The sequence below is a fragment of the Schistocerca serialis genome, chromosome 10, assembly GCF_023864345.2.
Source record: "Schistocerca serialis cubense isolate TAMUIC-IGC-003099 chromosome 10, iqSchSeri2.2, whole genome shotgun sequence".
Classification (NCBI taxonomy): domain Eukaryota; kingdom Metazoa; phylum Arthropoda; class Insecta; order Orthoptera; family Acrididae; genus Schistocerca; species Schistocerca serialis.
Genome location: NC_064647.1, coordinates 81,373,121 through 81,392,662, shown reverse-complemented (window position 1 = coordinate 81,392,662; position 19,542 = coordinate 81,373,121).

Genomic DNA, 19,542 nt, shown 5'->3' with positions numbered 1-19,542 from the left:
AAATGGTGTCGCATTTTATGTCGGTAGTACAATATGTAACAAGACACGAACGATTCAAATAGTAGAGGTTGGAGCTCGGTACAGAGGTAGCCGCCTCTGTGCGTTGCCAGTGTGTCGGCGTGTGTGTTTGTGTGTCCTTGTTGCATACAGGAAATAGACACCATTCGTGACAGTGCGTGCTAATGCCACGTGGAAAACAGTTACCATGTGTTGAAAAAATCTGTATATACTAGGAAATGGGTCCTTATAATCGTCGTAACGCCAATAAGTTGAACTGTTCAGATACTGTGATTGACAATTTCGTTAGGATGGGCGCACGGCATGGACAGAACGATAAATATGGGCAAAGCAGAAAATTATCCAACGCATAGAAATGATTACTTTTGCGCAAAGCAATGGCCTCAAACAGTTATTCTTCACAACTTGTTTCTAATTTACAGTCTTCAGTAACTTCCTGACGTGGACGACGAATTTTGTCACATTACAAACATCTTGCATTAAAGAAACGGCTCCAAAAACCCGCTATAGCACCCAAACAGACACAGGCTGGATTAGAGTTCCCCGAAAAATATATCTAATGGACTTCATAATGGAATGAAGAGATTTTCGGCGATGAGACCAAGTTTAATTTAGATTGGCCGGATGGATTTCAACATTATTGGGATGATCTGGAAACAGAGCAGCAGGTAACAATGAGCAGAAGTTTTGATGGTAAAAGTGTTAAATTTGGTTAGCCTTCTACGCTAAAGGTAAATCACGCAATGTTCACTGAGATGCTAGAGAAAGTACTGATTAGAATTTGTGAGAACCTAGGGAAACTAAAGTCAGATGTTTCAACAAGGTGGTACATCTCTGCATTCTCTGCATGTTTTTGCTACCACCAATAAGTGGTCTGAATATATAGAGATATCGATGTCTTGACCTGGTGTGCACGTAGACCAGATTTGAACCCGTGACAAAACTCTGGGGAATACTTGCAAGGCATGTTTATTGCAGTGGAAGGTAATCCGAGGCCGTATGTGAGCTGAAAAAAGCGATACGAAGAGGGTGTGCGACACTTCACTGCAACTACAAACCTTAACACAATCAATGCTAAAGATAATTTTTCAGGTAATTAGGAAGTACCAGCAATGCAACAACACAAGAGGACAGTGAGTGCCTTTACATAAATTTATACAATGAGTACCTTTACAAAAATTTATATAAATTCCCACGCAGGAAATGCAAATGCCTTATTTTTTACTCTTGTTATCAAAGAATCCACGTCATACTGTGCGTGTGTGAAATCTTATAGGGCTGAACTGCTAAGGTCATCAGTCCTTAAGCTTACACATTACTTAACCTTAATTCTCCTAAGGACAAACATACGCATCCATGCCCGAGGGAGGACTCGAACCTCCGCCGGGACCAGCCACACAGTCCATGACTGCAGCGTCTGAGACCGCTCGGCTAATCCCGCGCGGCCGTAATTCCGTCATTATTGTTTATGTCTTATATGTGCCTACTATTTTCATAGTAAATTCGGTACAACGACAGAGAATGTACAACTACTTATGTAGAACCGATTTTCACTAGAATCAACAGTCTTTCGGCTGATTTGATGTGACCCAGCATGAATTCCTCGTCATCTCAGACTAGCACACTAAGTCCTCATTTATTTGCTGGACGTATTCCATTCTCTGTCTTTCTCTATAGTTTTTTGCCCTATACAGCTCCCTCTGGTACTATGCAGATTATTCTCCAGTTTCTTAACACATCTTCTATCATCCTGTCCCTTTTCTGGTCAGCGTTTTCCAAATATTCCTTTGGTCGCCGATTCAGCGAGGAACCTCCTCATTCCTTATCAGTCTACTAGATTTTCATTATTCTACCATAGTACCAAATCGCAAATGCTTCAATTCCTTCTTTTCCGGGTTTCTCACAGTCCATGATTCACTACCATAAATACTATGCTCGAAACGTACATTCTCGGGAAATTAAACCCTGTATTTGATACCAGTAGACCACTCTTGCCCGTGAATGCCTTCTTTGCTTGTCCTAGTCTGTTTTTTATGTCCTCCTTTACTTTCTTGACTATTTCTTCTCTTTCATGTGGAATCATAACCTTACATGCTGGGAATTCAATTAATTCATTGATCAGATTTGGTGGTTTCTTGTGATACATTATTTCGTATGGGCAAAACCCCGTAGACGAGTGCTGTAAGCTCAATCCATATTCTGCACTCAGTAGACCGTTTATTCCATTCATCAGATCCTGTAATTCTTCTTCATTTTTGATGAGGGTAGCAATGTCATCAGCGAAATTTATCATTGATATTCTTGCAACATGAATTTCAATCACGTTCTTGAAACTTTCTTTTATTTCCGTCATTGATTCTTCGATGAACAATTGAACAGAAGAGGTGAAACGCAGAATCCTTATCATACAACCGTTTTAATCTGATCACTTTGTTCTTATTGTTTCTTTCGGATCCTTTCCTATAACTTACTCCGTTTTTTGTCAGACTTTCCGACATCTTGCCATACTTTATATTGTCGAACACTTTTCTCGCGTCGAGAAATACTATGAGCTTTCTTAATTTTTCTTCAGTCTAGCTTCCATTATCAAGCGCAACATCAGAATCGCCTCTGCGATACCTTTACGTTTCCTGAAGCCAAAATGGTCGTCACATAGCAAAATATTACCTACCGTGAAACTTCGTGGTATATTTTTTAGTGGTATATATTACGCGTAATTTCTAGATATAATTACATGAACCTTTACTGGGTGAAATATTTCGGCAGAGATCGAGACGATTAGAAAAATGCTAAGTGTCGAAAACATCTCCAGCTACATGTGTACTCCAGAAGTCACCTTGCGATGTACGGTGGACATTACTTGTCGCACGACTTCGCCCTCCCCTCCTCCCACGCTCCTCCACCTCCCCTTCCCCACTCACCTTTCCTCCCCCCCCCCCCCCCCAAATCCGTGATCCATTCGAGAACTGTGCATACGAGAAACGCCTGTGTATAACCCTCCTCAAGAGCTCTCATTCAGGCAGCTCCAGCGGCAGACGCTTCCAGAGGGCGTTGTTGTGTGGTTTAAAGTCCGATAGCAGTGTTTACTGTAACAGTCAACAAATATATTGCTTCCTTATACCTCTCAGGAAGACTACGAAGGTAAAATACAGAGAGAATCGAGCTCACAAGGATGGCCATCAACAATCTTTCTTTCCGATCAACCGCGCACCATTCGCAACTTGGGTAGGAAATCGGGTAATTTATAGTGCCATAGAAAGTGCCCACCACGACACGCTGTAAATTGGCTGTTGGAGTAGAGAAGAACACAAATAACTCCTGGGTTTCATAAGACGAATATGCGAATACTGCGGTACATACAGGAAACAGGAATAGAGCATCCCTTCAAGTTGATGACTCATACTGCAGTTCAAGATGGGGACCATTTGTGACGCGGCTAATTCTAGTAGATGAGTGTGTTTTATTGATGTCTCGCAAGCAATACGTAATGTCCACACCATAAAGTCACAAAGAAGGTAAGTTGTATTAGACGTCCCCCAGGTTTCGGCATTAAATCCTACTCGCTTTTCATTCTGCATATGTCAATGATATGTCATCAGTTCTGTCCTACTACAAATACCACAAGTACGACGATGACTTACAGTAATATCCAAGTGCAAAACCAATAAACCTGAAGACAGGTATCGAGAAACCGAATACTAACCTGTGGGCACTATCAAAAGGGACGCAAGATGTAGGGTTAAAGCTCAACCCATCCAAAAGCCAAGCGGTGCTGCGTGGTCATCCTAGGCTCATTAAACTTACCATTTTTAATCCTAAACGGGACAAGGGGTCTAGGGGTAATGAGAGAGGAAAACCTAAATTGGACTGTGGACATGACTGCATTGTGCAAGGAGACATCAGAATTTCTCTATGCCCTTGAAAAATGTAAAAAGCTATCCCCTCTTCTCTCTTGGAAAAGATACTTCTGAAAACACTTACACTTCCAATTATGGATTACATGGCGCCTGGAAACGGTCACGAGTGCCTGTGTTTGATGTATCTGTGGTGTTCGACTCTTTGATCATCTTTCACCATCACATGCACAGCATTCCTGGCTGCGTAGTACAGACAAGCGCAGAGGTTTCTATACCCTCTGTCTTCTCTGCTGCCTTACCAACCTATGCTGCCCCTCACATCCGAACATTACCACTCTTGTTTGAACAACATAGCAGAAACACCCATTCCCATCAGAGCAAAATCGTTTCCGTCCCAATGCATTGTTCAGCCATTTTCTCGAAGTCGTTCTCAGTAACAGGAACCCGTCTCTGGAAGAACCTCTTGCATTAGAGAACTGAATAACATCTCCAGCTGCAGAAGACAGCTAATGACATACCTACTAAAGCAACAATAATGACTATCATTCTGCCTCTACGCGCTCGCTGCCCCTGTACATCCCTCTCAGCAATCAGACATTCCTCATTTCCCAGTATTCATAGCTGATGCAGTCTTCTTAAATTTCTTTTCCCCAGAACGTGTTCTATCAGAAAACATCTTGTACACTCATAAATTATTTCTGCTGCTGCTGCTGCAGCAGCAACAACAGCAGCAGCTATAGTAGTAGCAATATTAACTTCATTAGTTCATAGTCACTATTATTTATTCACATTGTGTCTATAGCGATCATTTTAATATTATTTGTCAATTTAAAATTGTTATTTCATAGGTAACTATATTGTGAAAAAATGCAGTGTATGTGTGAAACACTGGTCCTATGTAAGAGAGGGTGTGATGGCTCTGGCGGCCGGCCGCGGTGGTCTAGCGGTTCTAGGCGCGCAGTCCGGAACCGCGCTACTGCTACGGTCGCAGGTTCGAATCCTGCCTCGGGCATGGTTGTGTGTGATGTCCTTAGGTTAGTTAGGTTTAAGTAGTTCTAAGTTCTAGGGGACTGATGACCTCAGAAGTTAAGTCCCATAGTGCTCAGAGCCATTTTGATGGCTCTGGTCAGATCGACTTAAATAAAAAAATAAAACTGAAATAAGTAAGTTACCTAAATAGACGCCATAGCCGCCCTCTTTGACAATCTGTCCACCGAGTTCCTTGAATGAAAGTGTAAAATAATTCTATGTGACGATACGAAGCAGATGACTTGTTTACATATTCTGACACACCTGTTCCCAGATGCAACTACCGCACTGAGATGTTTGTCAATTTTCTGTATGTCTGAGCATTCTTCTTTTTATCAGAAATGAAAAGGTTTTCAAATACCGCTATCAGTTACGAAATTTTTTGACTACTAAATTATTTATTTAGCGATACGTTTCTAGATGATACCTCATCATTAGGCTATATAGCCATTACAGAAGCTTGTAAGATAGGTGTATACAGATACTAAAGTTTCTTTATATGACAGCTGTGATCATTCTGTGAAGAGAGGGAAGGATAACCTACTTAGTAAGAGGCGACGTAACTTTGTATATTGGTCTGTTGTTCACACCAAGAATTTTATAAAATAACCACTCACGTTCTTCTTGTGGCGTGGCAGTCTTCTAGTTGTGCGCGGAGGTATCGCTGTTTCCACGGCTCTTCAAAATGTGGCTCTAAGCTCTAAGGGTCATCAGTCCTCTAGACTTAGAACTACATAAAGCTAACTAACCTAAGGATATTACACACATCCATGCCCGAGGCAGGATTCGAACCTGCGCCGCGCGGGATTAGCCGAGCGGTCGCGGGGCGCTGCAGTCATGGATTGTGCAGCTGGTGTCGGCGGAGGTTCGAGTCCTCCCTCGGGCATGGGTGTGTGTGTTTGTACTTAGGATAATTTAGGTTAAGTAGTGTGTAAGCTTAGGGACTGATAACATTAGCAGTTAAGTCCCATAAGACTTCACACACATTTGAACTTTTTTTTTTTCGAACCTGCGACCGTAGCAGCAGCGCGGTTGCGGACTGAAGCACCTAGAACCACTCGGCCGCAGCGGCCGGCTCCACGGCTCTCTTAGACTTCTTCACCATTGTTCAGTAACTTCATAAGGGTGAGTAAAAACACGATAACACAAAACAAATCAGCAGTGAAGAAAACAAGACGGCGGTCAAAACAAGGCTATTTTCTATTTGGCTATCAATATGTCTATCGTGGTGTTGTTAATAGCAATGACTTCTGCTTGTCTTGCTGTCGTATCACTGATGGTGGCTGGCGTAAAATGTTACAAAATGAGCCAGTGTGACAGTTTTATAATACAAATGATAGTATAAAAACTTTTAATTTTAAGAATTACAAATATATCACGGGGATCTTTATATAAAAATTTTCATGTGAACAGCGGACCAATACACGAGGTGACATCGCGTCTTACTGGGTTGTCCTCTCCATCTACAGGACGTTCACAGCAGCATGTAAAAAAAGTTGAATAACTGTATACACTTAGGTTCAATGATTTTGTAATGCTGTTATAGGATAATGATGAAGTATCACGTCGAAACATGTTGTAAGACGTCGTGGTCTCCTGACCTTCATTGCTTACATATTCTGCCCTCACAATCATATTCCGCACATCAAGACGCTTTATTCGAACCCGAACTCGATAAGATAAAGTCATTGTTGTATGAATTCATGTAAACGATATGCAAATAACAAGTGCGCACCGGGGTTGAAATACTTGAGGCTGGCGTACACACATACATTCCAGACACGACGGTCACAGCAGCTTTTAGTTCGAGAGAGGCAGACCACACACCGGGGGGCCGATCCCTTCAGAGGACGAGTCAACCTCGGCCGCCCATGGAGCAGACAGCGTGTGCCCGACTGAAAGGGGGAACGACCCTGTGTTCGGCTTCATTCCGCTACATTGTGTGCGAGCGTCCAACCTACGCATTCTTTACACGTAGCACGCAGTTTCAGAGATTTTCACAGTGAGAGAGCAAACGCCAAACGCCGATACTACAGAGTTCCAGATTGGTCGCCTTAAACGAAACGTTATTCTCCCGTTTTAGAAGAGTAATGCTGATTGGCAGACGATATTTCTGACTCCTTGAGCTGAAGGAGTAATGGAAGAGACCGAAAGATATACCCCTTCACGTCCGGCGTGGAGAGGCGCCGTTCCATTGTCGCTGTTGGAGTGAGGAACAAGTCTCTCCTCAGTACTTCACTGGGAGAGCACCTCTTTCGAGAGCGAACCGAAGTGCGACTCTATATTGAGTCCTTGCGATTAAGCGTTGTTCGCTGTATTGGCCGACACACTTATTAAGCGGTGTGAACGGACAGAGTTATAGTTAAACGACTACGAGCGAATTATTGAGTGGCATCATGGTGGACTGATTATCTGACCGGTGTACCACGCCAATAGACTAGGGGCGAATAGGAATCCTCAACTTCATCAAGGCGTAGGTAGAGTTTGATTGGCGGAGGTGAATCCAGATAGAACGAGAGTTATCTTATTTGTCAGCAGCGAGCGGCGCAGACAGCAGTCATCGCAGCTTACGGTATTGTGCGCTACAGCTCGTGCGAGCCCCATATTTCCTCCACAACAGTACACTTCACTGCATTTCACACGCGACAGCCTCGACCGTACCTAGCAACATTCTAAAGGATAATTATTCAAGTTGAGTAGGCACGCCTCTCAGCAATTCTGCCAAGTCAATAACAATTTTAAACTTTGTACAGAAATTTCATTAGCGAATCCTATCCTTGAGAGGTAGCATCATTTTCCGAAAAGAACCAGGATATAACTTGTTCAATTCATAACTAAAAGTGCCATTGTGATTTCTCAGAATTTTTGCAAAATAAATAGTAATTTTCGTTAGTTTCATATTTTTCTTACACTAACTAGCACTACTCCAGTACCCAAGTATCCCACTAGTTATGTAAGAAATTTTGTGAATTTTTGTGTCATTTCCTTTCAGCAGACGACTCCAGACGATATTTATTGCTGAAAGTTTTTCAGGCATTTCGGCCGGTGTGGCCGTGCGGTTAAAGGCGCTTCCGTCTGGAACTGTGTGACCGCTACGGTCGCAGGTTCGAATCCTGCCTCGGGCATGGATGTGTGTGATGTCCTTAGGTTAGTTAGGTTTAATTAGTTCTAAGTTCTAGGCGACTGATGACCTCAGAAGTTAAGTCGCATAGTGCTAAGAGCCATTTGAACCATTTTTTTTTCAGGCATTTCTCTTTAGAACGTTAGGAGCGTCTGTCTGACTTCTGTAGTAGTGTGCGGGTGGAAACTGCATCTTGCAGGAGCCACATGGTATAAGGTGCATCTCAGATTAATCCGCTGCGCAGAATAACAGAATAGTAGATCAATCCCACGCTCACAATGTCTGTAGATGAATAATTTGACAGTCAACAAATTTTATGACTGGTGGAGGCATTTGACAACCTTTCCATATTTTTGAGACAGTTACTGTCGATTAATAGTCAATATGGCTTCAAATTTCTTCTTTTTATCATTTCATTGGCTATTGTTCTCTCCTGCTGTAGCACGTAGTCAGTTGAGCTGGTTTGCTGCCGCGATAACAAATTAGTTTCTCGGCCCGTTCCCGTGTCCTGTGGGACGACAGCTGTCCGCTGCTCCACCACCGGCGGGAAGGGGTGGGATACTCGGGAACATTGGACGAGGGGCAGAGATCTGTGCGTAGGCGGTGAGACCGAGGCGGCGGAGGGGGCCAGGGGGAGGGAAATCTGCCAAGTGGCCAAGTCTGCCCTAACAGAGCTGAGGGATCAGAACGGAAGGCTCGGCCGAGGCGGGGGCGGTGGGGTAGTGGAAACTCAGGGCTCCCTGCGTGCACGCAGGCAGCGGCGCTGCGTGCGCCGTGTGTGGGCCGGCCATGCAATCCACGCTATCAGAGCTACTCCGACTTCACATGTACATGGCACGCAAAACACTGTGCAGTGCGTCGCCAAAGATGCTTCTTACGATTACTGCATTCACACCGCGTTTTCTCCGCAAGTCATCGTGCAGTGTGTGGCGAAGGGTGATTCGCGCACCGGTTCATTTTCCAAGGCCTTCCCTGTTCCATTCGCGACTGGAGCGTACGGAGTATGACTTGCAATGAGGTGACGAAAGTCATGGGATAGTTATCTACATCTACATTGATACTCTGCGAGTCACATTTAAGTGCCTGGCAGAGGGTTCATCGAACCACCTTTACAATTCTCTATTAGTCCACTCTCGTATAGCGCGAGGAACAAATGAACACCTATATCTTTACGTACAAGCTCTGATTTCCCTTACTTTATCGTGGTGATCATTCCTCCCTATGTAGATCGGTGTCAACAAAATATTTTCGAATTCGGAGGAGAAAGTTCGTGATAATAATTATTGTGGATTGGCAAGGCAGCCAACCCACTATGAGAGGAAGCCGAAAGGCACGCGTTTTAGCTCACGCAGGCTGGCGTGAGGTCTGGAAGAGGTCAAGGAAATGAGACTAACAAAAAACGTACGTAGCTGCTGGAATACTTAACTTTAATCCATAATTGGTGAACATCGCTCTTGACGGTACATGTTTTACAGCATCAATAGTAACTGGTAATGGCGCCTTGCTAGGTCGTAGCAAATGACGTAGCTGAAGGCTATGCTAACTATCGTCTCGGCAAATGAGAGCGTATTTCGTCAGTGAACCATCACTAGCAAAGTCGGCTGTACAACTGAGGCGAGTGCTAGGAAGTCTCTCTAGACCTGCCGTGTGGCGGCGCTCGGCCTGCAATCACTGATAGTGGCGACACGCGGGTCCGACGTATACTAACGGACCGCGGCCGATTTAAAGGCTACCACCTAGCAAGTGTGGTGTCTGGCGGTGAGAAGATTCTGCCGCAACGAACAATGCCTTTCTTTTAATGATTTCCTGCCCAAATCCTGCATCATTTCTGTGACACTCGCTCCCATATTTCGCGATAATACGAAACGTGCTGCCTTTCTGTGAACTTCTTCGATGTGCTCCATCAGTCCTAACTGGTAAGGATCCCACACCACGCAGCAGTATTCTAAAAAAGGACGGACAAGCGTTGTGTATAGAACGTATAGCTATCGGCAGAGCTGTCATTTGTACTCAGGTTTTTCATGCCAAGCTGTTTCCGACGTGATTATGGCCGCACGACGGGAGTTAATACACTCTGAACACGGAATGGTAGTTGGAGCTAGACGGATGGAACAATCCATTTCGGAAATCGTTACGGAATTCAGTACTCCGCGATCAACAGTATCAAAAGTCAGCCGACAGTGCCAAATATCAGGCGTTACCTCTCACCACAGGCAACGCAGTGGCCGACGACCTTCATTTAATGACCGAGAGCAGCGCGGTCTGCGTAGGGTTGTCAGTGCTAACAGACAAGCAACAGTGAGTGAAATAAGCGCAGAAATCAATGCGGGACGTATGACGAACGTATCCGTTAAGCCGTCGGCACACGGACCGTGCTGTCGAACGTCAACGTTGAGCGTGCCAAGTTCAACGTGCTGCAGAACACTCAGGAACGATGCTACTTGTGCATACGGTACGTGCGCCCCAACGAGGTATACGCGATCGCTACGCACTCCAGCGGCAGTTTGAGGGATGTTTCTAGTTCGTAAATCACACTGTTTACTCAACGGGCGAGCGTAAAATTCCCACGTTAGCTCTATTAAAAGGCACATTTCTTCCATCGTTCACGAAAAGGAAAGTACCATGTCCAATCAATAAGGACACAGGCTTATTAAAGTTCCATTACAAACAGTGCGTTACAAATTTGGAATAATTCTCCGCATAAGATAAACATTATTTAATCATTCCCACATTTTAGTAAAACTGCAAGGTCAGTCTTACTTCATCACTGTTCCTATCCAGTAGCAGAATCTTTGCGACATGTGAATTTTGAAGCGTAAAAGATGAACAAAATATCTTTATACAAGTAGCGGAAGCTGTCCTGTAGATTAAGCCAATCGAACAAAGTCACTTCTCAAAAAAAAGGTGAGCTTATATTCACATAACATCAAATATTATAACATATACTTATATTAAACTAATAATAAAGTATCAGAACCTAATAAAAGCGCGAATGTTAGGAAAAAAAATTTCGATGTGTTCAGACACGAACCACCGCCCCAACCGCTACTCATTACGCTAGACCAACAACACGCCCTTTGTAGTTTTTTTAAATTTTTTTTTTATATTTAAAGCAAGTGCCACCGCCACTTTTCATCCTATAACAAAAAAAAAAAAAAAAAAAAAAAATCTGGGCCACTTCAGGCGTTGGCTCCTGACTAAACCTACCCCAGAGAGCTGCCTATATACCAGGGGAAATATGGGAAATCAAGGTTAGGGCTATCCTTACAAACAAAACAAAATCTTCCTTTTTCTGAATTTTATTTTAATTTTTTTGTTTTATATTTATTTATTTATTTATTTTTTGTGTGTGTAATTGATCAGAGGCCTTCTGCGCCCCGCTGGTAATATGTTGAGTCACGTCTTCTCGAAATTAATGTGTTCCGTTCAATTGTTCAGAAATGTTCATTGGTTCAAACAGGAAACCTTCTTCTCTCTTGGCTTAACACATTCCAGCTGCGAGGCGGCTCGTGGAAAGCACTCCCAAGGAAGTTCGAGAAAAATTGTCTGTATTTTGGGTGACGGACAACGACATAATGACGGTCATTGAGGTATGTCCAAAAATCGAGTACAGAGTCTACAGTTTGTCCAAATAAGTAGTGAATGGCATGTCCGCGAATCCAATTCACAGCATTGGTCTTTGTCCGAGGAAAATAGTCACGTTCCGGAAATAATAATGAAAGGGGAGTAATCCGATCCGGAATGTCCCGCGTTAGAAAAATTTTCAGTCGAGGGAATACTTGAACCAAGGACCTCTCGTTCCGCGGCTACTCACGCTAACCACGAGACCACGGCGCTCCTGTTGTAGTTTGCCACATTGTGTTACGCCGTACTAGAAACGTTTATCGTAGATAACTGTTACTAACTGAAATTTCCCCCCCCCCCCCCCCCCCCCGCCCCATGAACCATGGACGTTGCCGTTGGTGGGGAGGCTTGCGTGCCTCAGCGATACAGATAGCCGTACCGTAGGTGCAACCACAACGGAGGGGTATCTGTTGAGAGGCCGGACAAACGTGTGGTTCCTGAAGAGGGGCAGCAGCCTTTTCAGTAGTTGCAAGGGCAACAGTCTGGATGATTGACTGATCTGGCCTTGTAACAATAACCAAATCGGCCTTGCTGTGCTGGTACTGCGAACGGCTGAAAGCAAGGGGAAACTACGGCCGTAATTTTTCCCGAGGGCATGCAGCTTTACTGTATGATTAAATGATGATGAAGTCCTCTTGGGTAAAATATTCCGGAGGTAAAATAGTCCCCCATTCGGATCTCCGGGCGGGGACTACTCAAGAGGATGTCGTTATCAGGAGAAAGAAAACTGGCGTTCTACGGATCGGAGCGTGGAATGTCAGATCCCTTAATCGGGCAGGTAGGTTAGAAAATTTAAAAAGGGAAATGGATAGGTTGAAGTTAGATATAGTGGGAATTAGTGAAGTTCGGTGGCAGGAGGAACAAGACTTCTGGTCAGGTGACTACAGGGCTATAAACACAAAATCAAATAGGGGTAATGCAGGAGTAGGTTTAATAATGAATAGGAAAATAGGAATGCGGGTAAGCTACTACAAACAGTATAGTGAACGCATTATTGTGGCCAAGATAGATACGAAGCCCACACCTACTACAGTAGTACAAGTTTATATGCCAACTGGCTCTGCAGATGACCAAGAAATTGAAGAAATGTATGATGAAATAAAAGAAATTATTCAAATTGTGAAGGGAGACGAAAATTTAATAGTCATGGGTGACTGGAATTCGAGTGTAGGAAAAGGGAGAGAAGGAAACATAGTAGGTGAATATGGATTGGGGCTAAGAAATGAAAGAGGAAGCCGCCTGGTAGAATTTTGCACAGAGCATAACTTAATCATAGCTAACACTTGGTTCAAGAATCATGAAAGAAGGTTGTATACCTGGAAGAATCCTGGAGATACTAAAAGGTATCAGATAGATTATATAATGGTAAGACAGAGATTTAGGAACCAGGTTTTAAATTGTAAGACATTTCCAGGGGCAGATGTGGACTCTGACCACAATCTATTGGTTATGACCTGTAGATTAAAACTGAAGAAACTGCAAAAAGATGGGAATTTAAGGAGATGGGACCTGGATAAACTGACTAAACCAGAGGTTGTACAGAGTTTCAGGGAGAGCATAAGAGAACAATTGACAGGAATGGGGGAAAGAAATACAGTAGAAGAAGAATGGGTAGCTTTGAGGGATGAAGTAGCGAAGGCAGCAGAGGATCAAGTAGGTAAAAAGACGAGGGCTAGTAGAAATCCTTGGGTAACAGAAGAAATATTGAATTTAATTGATGAAAGGAGAAAATATAAAAATGCATTAAATGAAGCAGGCAAAAAGGAATACAAACGTCTCAAAAATGAGATCGACAGGAAGTGCAAAATGGCTAAGCAGGCATGGCTAGAGGACAAATGTAAGGATGTAGAGGCCTATCTCACTAGGGGTAAGATAGATACAGCCTACAGGAAAATTAGAGAGACCTTTGGAGATAAGAGAACGACTTGTATGAATATCAAGAGCTCAGATGGAAACCCAGTTCTAAGCAAAGAAGGGAAAGTGGAAAGGTGGAAGAAGTATATAGAGGGTCTATACAAGGGCGATGTACTTGAGGACAATATTATGGAAATGGAAGAGGATGTAGATGAAGATCAAATGGGAGATACGATAATGAGTGAAGAGTTTGACAGAGCAATGAAAGACCTGAGTCGAAACAAGGCCCCCGGAGTAGACAACATTCCATTGGAACTAATGACGGCCTTGGGAGAGCCAGTCCTGACAAAACTCTACCATCTGGTGAGCAAGATGTACGAAACAGGCGAAATACCCTCAGACTTCAAGAAGAATATAATAATTCCAATCCCAAAGAAAGCAGGTGTTGACAGATGTGAAAATAACCGAACTATCAGTTTAATAAGTCACAGCTGCAAAATAGTAACACGAATTCTTTACAGACGAATGGAAAAACTAGTAGAAGCCAACCTCGGGGAAGATCAGTTTGGATTCCGTAGAAACACTGGAACACTTGAGGCAATACTGACCTTACGACTTATCTTAGAAGAAAGATTAAGGAAAGGCAAACCTACGTTTCTAGCATTTGTAGACTTAGAGAAAGCTTTTGACAATGTTGACTGGAATACTCTCTTTCAAATTCTAAAGGTGGCAGGGGTAAAATACAGGGAGCGAAAGGCTATTTACAATTTGTACAGAAACCAGATAGCAGTTATAAGAGTCGAGGGACATGAAAGGGAAGCAGTGGTTGGGAAGGGAGTAAGACAGGGTTGTAGCCTCTCCCAAATGTTGTTCAATCTGTATATTGAGCAAGCAGTAAAGGAAACAAAAGAAAAATTCGGAGTAGGTATTAAAATTCATGGAGAAGAAATAAAAACTTCGAGGTTCGCCGATGACATTGTAATTCTGTCAGAGACAGCAAAGGACTTGGAAGAGCAGTTGAATGGAATGGACAGAGTCTTGAAAGGAGGATATAAGATGAACATCAACAAAAGCAAAACAAGGATAATGGAATGTAGTCTAATTAAGTCGGGTGATGCTGAGGGAATTAGATTAGGAAATGAGGCACTTAAAGTAGTAAAGGAGTTTTGCTATTTGGGGAGCAAAATAACTGACGATGGTCGAAGTAGAGAGGATGTAAAATGTGGGCTGGCAATGGCAAGGAAAGCGTTTCTGAAGAAGAGAAATTTGTTAACATCCAGTATTGATTTAAGTGTCAGGAAGTCATTTTTGAAAGTATTCGTATGGAGTGTAGCCTTGTATGGAAGTGAAACATGGACGATAAATAGTTTGGACAAGAAGAGAATAGAAGCTTTCGAAATGTGGTGCTACAGAAGAATGCTGAAGATTAGATGGGTAGATCACATAACTAATGAGGAAGTATTGAATAGGATTGGGGAGAAGAGAAGTTTGTGGCACAACTTGACCAGAAGAAGGGATCGGTTGGTAGGACATGTTCTGAGGCATCAAGGGATCACCAATTAAGTATTGGAGGGCAGCGTGGAGGGTAAAAATCGTTGAGGGAGACCAGGAGATGAATACACTAAGCAGATTCAGAAGGATGTAGGTTGCGGTAGGTACTGGGAGATGAAAAAGCTTGCACAGGATAGAGTAGCATGGAGAGCTGCATCAAACCAGTCTCGGGACTGAAGACCACATCAACAACAACAACTGAAATTTAATTATAACACATTGTACCGAGAACAGTTTGTTTTGGGTGGATCTTCAGTGTGTCGCTGCCTTCAAATAGCCTACTCTCATAATACCCAAGTTACAATAATTCTTTTGCCACGAATGTTATGTTTCTCATTATTTATTGGAACGAATCACACAACTAACAACGGTTTTTTCAGGGATTCTCAATTTGCTAGTGATTAGAAGCCGAATATACACATATAGGCTTGAAATGAATGCCCATATGGCGCTTCACAACTCTGTACTGAAGGGAGACGGCGTGCGTGTGACGTCGGTGGCGTTGTGCCATCTCATTGGTCAACGCTCAGACGAACGCTCAGAATATCTGACATGCCAGATATTGCTCTGCACGTTCGGAAAGACTCTCGAACGAGCTATTCCACGCTATGGCGTCAGAAACTCGGCACGCTCAACGCTCAATGGGCTATGGCAGCGGACCAAGGACGCGTCCCACTAGTTACATAAGAAATTTTGTGAATTTTTGTGTCATTTCCTTACAGCGGACGACTCCAGAAGATATTTATTGCTAAAAGTTTTTCAGGCATTTCTCTTTAGAAAGTTAGGAGCGTCTGTCTGACTTATGTAGTAATGTGGGGGTGGAAACTGCATCTTGCAGGAGTCACAAGGTAAAGGGTACATCTCAGATTAATCCGTTGCGCAGAACGACAGAATAGCACCCACACGCTCACAGAAAATGTCTCAGGGCCAAAACACCAACTCCAACAAATACGTTCCTTGTGGAACGTAAGAACTGTGAGACACACACAGCCATGCGCATACACACACACACACACACACACACACACACACACACACACACACACACACACACACAACCGCACACACGCACACACAAACACAGACAGGCATACACTCCTGGAAATTGAAAAAAGAACACCGTGAATTCATTGTCCCAGGAAGGGGAAACTTTATTGACACATTCCTGGGATCAGATACATCACACGATCACACTGACAGAACCACAGGCACATAGACACAGGCAACAGAGCATGCACAATGTCGGCACTAGTACAGTGTATATCCACCTTTCGCGGCAATGCAGGCTGCTATTCTCCCATGGAGACAATCGTAGAGATGCTGGATGTAGTCCTCTGGAACGGCTTGCCGTGCCATTTCCACCTGGCGCCTCAGTTTGACCAGCGTTCGTACTGGACGTGCAGACCGCGTGAGACGACGCTTCATCCAGTCCCAAACATGCTCAATGGGGGACAGATCCGGAGATCTTGCTGGCCAGGGTAGTTGACTTACACCTTCTAGAGCACGTTGGGTGGCACGGGATACATGCGGACGTGCATTGTCCTGTTGGAACAGCAAGTTCCCTTGCCGGTCTAGGAATGGTAGAACGTTGGGTTCGATGACGGTTTGGATGTACCGTGCACTATTCAGTGTCCCCTCGACGATCACCAGTGGTGTACGGCCAGTGTAGGAGATCGCTCCCCACACCATGATGTCGGGTGTTGGCCCTGTGTGCCTCGGTCGTATGCAGTCCTGATTGTGGCGCTCACCTGCACGGCGCCAAACACGCATACGACCATCATTGGCACCAAGGCAGAAGCGACTCTCATCGCTGAAGACGACACGTCTCCATTCGTCCCTCCATTCACGCCTGTCGCGACACCACTGGAGGCGGGCTGCACGATGTTGGGGCGTGAGCGGAAGACGGCCTAACGGTGTGCGGGACCGTAGCCCAGCTTCATGGAGACGGTTGCGAATGGTCCTCGCCGATACCCCAGGAGCAACAGTGTCCCTAATTTGCTGGGAAGTGGCGGTGCGGTCCCCTACGGCACTGCGTAGGATCCTACGGTCTTGGCGTGCATCCGTGCGTCGCTGCGGTCCCGTCCCAGGTCGACGGGCACGTGCACCTTCCGCCGACCACTGGCGACAACATCGATGTACTGTGGAGACCTCACGCCCCACGTGTTGAGCAATTCGGCGGTACGTCCACCCGGCCTCCCGCATGCCCACTATACGCCTTCGCTCAAAGTCCGTCAACTGCACATACGGTTCACGTCCACGCTGTCGCGGCATGCTACCAGTGTTAAAGACTGCGATGGAGCTCCGTATGCCACGGCAAACTGGCTGACACTGACGGCGGCGGTGCACAAATGCTGCGCAGCTAGCGCCATTCGACGGCCAACACCGCAGTTCCTGGTGTGTCCGCTGTGCCGTGCGTGTGATCATTGCTTGTACAGCCCTCTCGCAGTGTCCGGAGCAAGTATGGTGGATCTGACACACCGGTGTCAATGTGTTCTTTTTTTCCATTTCCAGGAGTGTATATACACACACGCACAACTTAGGTGGTTTATTCAAAAGAAAGTTGTAACACGCCTGAGAGTACGAATGTGTGGGGTACCTTAAACTGGCTTCTCGTTTCGTGACCGTTCGCCCTGTCCGCACCACGTACCTGGTAATCCCGCGGCGGTAGTACTGTTCTGTTCCATACTGCTGTTGGCTTGCCTGAAATTATCTATCGAAAAAATGCAAGCGGGTTTAGGGGAGCCACTCAACGTTAAAACACAACACTGTCCTATGTCTGGTATGAACATCTATATTCTGAGGCGATATGGAAACCACAGGTTGCACTGTTTACACTCTAAATCGTAAATGTTTATCCCAATTAACCATCTTGATGATTAACAGTCCAAAATATAATTCAGACGAGCGTACGCGTAATCGACACCACGCGGGTGATTGTTGATATGCGGAAGCCGCATGATCGAACGAAAGTTCTTACGCTCGTCACACATACAGATACCTGGTAACAGTCCTCCTTGTCACTAGTAATGATATAACACTGTTCGTAAAGCTAATTTTTCAGTTCTCAGTTCTCACTTGTACGAGCGTGCAGGCGTAACCTGTCCGAATTGCAGACGCGGCTAAGACGCTGTGAAACTCGCAGCACTTCCTGCGTGTCCCGCAGCACTGGTTTAAGCTGAGCACAAAATCGTGCGGGCCATGTATACAGAGAGGCCCTTCTCCCAGCGTAGCAGGACGCTATCGTTGGAATCTGTTTTCACGGCCAGTGAGTGGAATAACAGCATGACGGCACGCGAGGGCGCCCCGTGCATCAGCTACGGCGGTGGAGGGGGAAGGGTCGTCGCATGAATATAAGGCGCTCCTAGTTCTACCGCTTCGTACACGAGGCGACACGTGACGTCTTATTAAGGAGCGGAATGCTACGGTTTAAACTGAAATGGGTACTGTCCGCTCTCCCCGTGCGAAACCATTCCAACCACAACCACGAATTACTCCCTCAAATGACAGTTGTTATTGCAGTCTTCAGCCTGCTAGGGTAATCACTGCAGCTGTGTTAGCCATACTGCTACAGTGGTGTAATGGCCAGCACATATGCCTCGTAAGCGCCAGCACGGTAACCCAGCGTGCTCGGTCAGGGGGTTAGCTGCCCTATGTAATAAAAAAAAAACTGAGTTAATGGATCGACGACGAACTGAAACGGGTGTCGTGTGACGTCAGCCCCGAGCCGATACAACGAACGAAACGAACAAAATGAGATTAAAAAAAAAAAAAAAGGTAAGCAAGTGACTCGGGTTCAAGTCCTCGCCGCGACACAAATTTTAATTCATTTCCTCAGCTTCTATCGTCATCGAAGATAAAGTTGGTCTCAAGAAAAACCGTAATTCCATCAGAATTCGATTTTTATTGGAGGCTAGAAATTACCTCCTTCCCAGAGACAATTTTCGTGCTGCGATAGTATGAATTTTGTATCCCCTGCACGCTCATCAGTCACTTTTGGAGTTTAATTTTCTAGGCTAATTTCCCAACATCACCTGATTTAAGTCGACTATGCTCCATTACTGTAGCTTTACATTTTTTGGTATTCATATGATAATCTATTTTCAAGACACTATCGATTCCATTCAACCGATATTCCACGTCCTTTTGACCCCTGTCGTTGCAAAACGCTAAACTTTTTGTTTCTTTTCCGTGAACTTCAATTACCTTTCTGACGCCTCCTTAATTTCCTTTACTACTTGCTGATTGTTCAGATTGAATAACATCGGAACTTGCTACAACCACGCCATCCACTGCTCTCGTTTCATGTCCTCCGACTCTTATAAGTGCCGTGTGCTTACTGTACAAGTTTTGCACAATCTCTGGCTCCCTTATTCTTGCGACCTTCAGAATTTCAGAGAGTCTACTCCAGTCAACATTTCAAAAGTTATATCTAACTCTACAAATATTACCATAAATGTCGTAGAGTCAGTAGTGCCTGTAGTGTTCCTA